Genomic DNA, 5,142 nt, shown 5'->3' with positions numbered 1-5,142 from the left:
CGTTCCATTGATCGCAAGTTAGATAGGCTCATGCCGATCATGTATGGATTGGTCGGGGGAAGTACTTACCAAGGGCATACTGTGACCTCGACAACTCATTATTGCCTTGGAGAATATCGTTGTCGAACAACTTTTTGGAGGTTGGAACTAGTTCCAACATCATTACCACTATTTCCAAGGAACCATATTCCTTATCAGGAATAATTAAATCAAGCCCCACCCACACGAGTGAGACCAGACGGTAATCATGAGCACCCCACCAACCTCAAGCTATAAATAGGAAAAAGGAGTAGAGAGAAGGGGTTGGTCATTCTGAGCGAAAGAGAGAGCAAGAGAAAGAGAGAGAACACTAGTAAAGGGAGAAGAGGGCTCTACTAAGGAAAAGCAACACATAATCTAGGCTTGGCTAGGAATTACCCATAATAGGAAATCCATAGCCCACATTATAAATTAATTGTCAGCTCAATTCCAAATCCAGTCCACTAAGGGAATTCAGGCACGTACAACAACAATACTACACAAATGACTAAAATGATTCAAATTCTACTAAGGGAATTCAGGCACGTACAACAACAATACTACACAAATGACTAAAATGATTCAAATACCTTTGATATGCCTAATATGATCAAAATATCCTCAAAACCTCAAAAAATTCCAAAATACTCCCCAAAACATGCAAAATACATTGAAAAGTTCAAAAAGATTAAAATATCGGTAAAAAAATTAAAATGACAAAGGTACACGTAAAATTCCAAAAAGTCTCATCGGAACCAAACACCACCATGCATCCTCATTGCCACGGATATAAAATTGGATTAGTCAATTTTTTGTTTCTTTTCTTGCATTTTCTTAGCAACCAAACACCAAAACCCATTCAGAACAAAACCCAACAAACACCAAAACATCTCAAATCCAAAAGACCAAAACCCATTGAGACCAAAATCAAGCAATCAACAAACCCACCCCACGACTCACCACCGGACCCATCTGACCACCACTTCCATAACCACCAACCACCACCACCATGGAAGGACGAGGCAAAAAGAGAGAGATTCATTGAGAGAGAAACCCACTAAAAGAGAGACATTTATTTGAGCAAAAGAAAGAGTGAAGCACCAATCTTTGAGAGAGAGACATCGATCTGAGCGAGAAAGAGACCCACCAGTTTGAGAGAGAGAAACTAATTTGAGAAAGGAGAAGTTTGAGACATTTGAGTTTGATTTTTTGTTTCTTTTCTTGCATTTTCTTAGCAACCAAGCACTAAAACTTATTGAGAACAAAACCCAGCAAACTCCAAAACACCAAAACATCTCAAATCCAAAACACCAAAACCCATTGAGACCAAAACCAAGTAATCAACAAACCCACCCCATGACTCACCACCAGACCCAACTGACCACCACTTCCACAACCACCAACCACCACCACCATGGAAGGACGAGGCAAAAAGAGAGAGATCCATCAAGAGAGAGCCCTACTACGAGAAAGACATTTATTTAAGTGAAAGAGAGAGTGAAGCACTGATCTTTGAGAGAGAGACATCGATTTAAACGAGAGAGAGACCCACCGGTTTAAGAGAGAGAGAGAGAGAGAGAGAGAGAGAGAAACCGATCTGAGAGAGGAGAAGTTTGAGACATTTGGGTCTAATTTTGAGCAAAATTGAGAGATAGAGAGAGCGGATAGATGAGAAATGAGCGAAAAGCAAAGATGGTAGTGCTCGGTCATGGAGTTAAAGAGAGATCTAGTGGTGGCGATGTGATGAGCGAAGGTGGCGGTTCTCAGTCATGGAGTTAGAGAGAGATCTGTTGGGAATTTAGACCCCTTAAACACACAGATTGAGTAGCCTAGATTAATTAGCCAAGTTGTTACTTAGTCAAATTATGCAATTCTAGGTTAAAGCAATCAAATAATCATATCAAGATATAAAGCAGCGGAATAATAAATAACACAAGATATGATCACCCAGGAAACCACTCGGTAAAAACCTGGGGAGGATTTGACCCACCGATCCTCAAGGCATAACAGAATTCACTATGAAAGAATTGAAGTTCTTACAGAAGGACTACAAGCTCCCCGCTCGATTTCCTAATGCTACCCACCAGTAGATCTAATATTTTTGGAAAAGTTAGAGAGAGGAAGGATTGAGAATGTCTTAGAAGAGTTGGAAAACCGGTTTGAGAATGAGGTTTTAGGGCTAAAGTTTTCTTTTGAGTGTGTGATTGTGTGAGAAAATGCTTAATAAAATGTTATTTTGATTAATTTTTATTGATTTAAGAATATGAGTTATATTTTGGGAAGAACACAAAGAACATAAACATGTTCTTCCAAAAAATTAATAATAATGAAAGGAATAAAAAAATTAATTTAATTAACTTATTTTATTTAAAAAAAAATTAGAAATTAATTTTTTTTAATTTTTATGTGATTTATTATTTATTTAAATGCTAAATAAATTAAACTAAATGATTTCAAATATACATATTTTTTTAGAAGTATTAATAACGTGGTATGGGTTAGATTGAAAGTTTTGTCAACAACTCCAATTTGTGCATTTTTACGAGAATCTATCAACTCATGAAAACAAATTTAAAGTGTTGTATTGAGTTAGATCATGTTGGCTCTAATTTATTAAGTCGATGGGTTTAATACCTACTTATTATTATAGGAGAAGTGCTTTGCCTACAATATTTTACAACAAATTTTAGATAATAAATTATTATTAGTTATAATTTGAATATATTATTGAAAATCTGAAATTACTTTTTCACCTGCCATAAACAAAATTTTCCCTCTCACTCTTTCCCTCTCACAAAATTTCCCCAAAATTTTTTCCCTCTCAATCTTTCACTAAGGATTTCATGAGCTCTCTCCTTCTCATTTTCACTCTCTCTCACGGTAATCTCTCTTTCTCCCCTCACTCCTCTTCTCTCTTTTTCCCCTCCATCGGACCCATCTTCCACTGCCACTCATTGCACAGCCACCCATCTGCCACTGCCACCCACTGCACAGCCACCCTCTGCCACCGATGCTAGCCACCGTCATCGACCTCCAATCTCGCCGTTAGGTGCGACTTGGTTTCAGTATTTGGTCTTTTGGCCTTCAATCCAGCCACTTTCCCTTATCCTTTCAGCCAATTATATATCACACTTAAGCATTTTACTCCTTCGATGCCATTCTGCTTGGAGCGTTTTATCTCCTTCTCATAGCTACTTTCCCTAACTCAGTCGGAGCATGTTTTGGTCACATTGATTTCACCTTCTAATTCAAGGTTTGATTATTTTCTATTCTATAAAGTTTAATTTGTTTCTCTCTCTGCCAATCACCCCCTTTTCTCAAAAAAATTTGCTGTTGCTGGGGTGGACTTAACTAACAAACTTTTTTCATTACATGCACGGAAATTGTTTGATAGAATACCTGAATGTTTTCTTCTTTTTGTAGAATCTAACTTTGTAAAATTTCCATTTTGCAGGTCTATTACGTGGACGTGTTTATTTCTTCCTATAGTATATACAAGATTTGGTAATCAACGTTATTTTTCTTGGATGTCTAATTAGCCATGACTAAATTTTTCCAAGTCGCGCTAGATAAATTGGTTAAACCATCAAACACTATCATTGACTACAACACCATGTACACTTTTGTTTGAGCTTCTAGTAGACATTTATACACTTTTGTTTGAGCTTTTGGTAGACATTTATTTGGATATTTTTGAGATGATTTTTAAGAAATGAACTCAACAGAAATATTTGGGTTTGGATATCTTGTGTTTTCATCATTAAAGCAAGCTGTAATGCTAAGAAACTTTGTTGGAGTTTTAGCAACTTCCCATGATACATATTAATGTTCCCAGTATGTATAATCAATACTGTCTTTTTATTTATTTATTTTAAGTATGACTGTTTTCTTATTTTATATATCATCTACTATATAATAAAAGTTGAGTCCCACATGCAGTGACTGTGCCAATTGGATGTCCTCTCTATCTGTATGTATGTTATCAGTTTTCATGTCCAGAGTGTTCATCATCATGAACACGATGTTCATTTTATTCAATAAAATTTTTATTTCCTATATATATATATATATATATATAAAATAAATAAAAAAGCATATATGTTATCAGTGTGTCAAAAGTGATTTGACTTGACTATTTTCCATTGATACTATAGACACTCATTTGCTTGGACTCAAGCTCAATGTCTAACAAGCAGTACACCTGCCAATTCATGTTCCCTTTTTTAGAGATAACCAATATGAAAATTGATTTGCAATTTTCTGTCAACTCATTTTATGTATAGCGTTAGATGAAAGCTATTTTATTCTTGGTCTCAAGTTTTTAAATAGTTCTTTGAATTGTCTATATAAATTTTTTTGTAAAAATGCTCTAATTTTATAAAGAACGTTTTGGTTTGCTTGATTAGAGTAGGGATATATGTAGTCTGATTTAAATCTAACAAGCATAGGTTAGAGGTTTGTGATGATGCCTTCTTAGTTCTTAGTGTCCATCTATTATTTTCTATGGAAAGTAGAGTAGACTCCTAGGCTACAGGGATTAGTCTTTGCAACAAGGACCAATTATACTTTTGGATTCCAACTTCAATGCTAAGGTAAAATTTATTTAAAAAAACATTGTAGTCTATGATTTCCTTTATAAAATTCTTGAATTTGTCTTATATATTGCTACTGAACATTTTAATTATCTTCCATTTAACTCACTGAAGCTCTCTCTCTTTCTCACATTGTTTGGAATCAGCTTTCAATTTTTGGTCTTGCAATGTCCAATGGGGCCCAAAACAGGAACAACATTAAGCTTTCAGGAACTTTGGGTTATGTAGCCCCAGAGTATCTTTTAGATGGTATGCCAACTTTTATACTTTTGGATTCCAACTTCAATGCTAAGGTAAAATTTATTTAAAAAAACATTGTAGTCTATGATTTCCTTTATAAAATTCTTGAATTTGTCTTATATATTGCTACTGAACATTTTAATTATCTTCCATTTAACTCACTGAAGCTCTCTCTCTTTCTCACATTGTTTGGAATCAGCTTTCAATTTTTGGTCTTGCAATGTCCAATGGGGCCCAAAACAGGAACAACATTAAGCTTTCAGGAACTTTGGGTTATGTAGCCCCAGAGTAT

At 35.2% G+C, this 5,142-nt stretch overlaps 1 long non-coding RNA gene across 1 annotated transcript; it reads left to right on the top strand.

The window, feature by feature from the left end:
* Nucleotides 1-2,783: 2,783 nt before the first annotated feature.
* LOC136067659 (uncharacterized) lies at nt 2,784-4,857 on the top strand. Its single transcript, XR_010629085.1, has 3 exons — nt 2,784-3,271; nt 3,473-3,522; nt 4,757-4,857. It is a non-coding gene; the product is annotated as an uncharacterized LOC136067659 (long non-coding RNA).
* Nucleotides 4,858-5,142: the final 285 nt, after the last annotated feature.

This window comes from Quercus suber, unplaced genomic scaffold (genome assembly GCF_002906115.3).
Source record: "Quercus suber isolate HL8 unplaced genomic scaffold, Cork oak 2.0 scaffold_81, whole genome shotgun sequence".
In the NCBI taxonomy this organism is placed as follows: Eukaryota; Viridiplantae; Streptophyta; class Magnoliopsida; order Fagales; family Fagaceae; genus Quercus; species Quercus suber.
The sequence above is the reverse complement of the archived record's forward strand: the minus strand, read 5'-3'. Positions and strand labels throughout refer to the sequence as shown.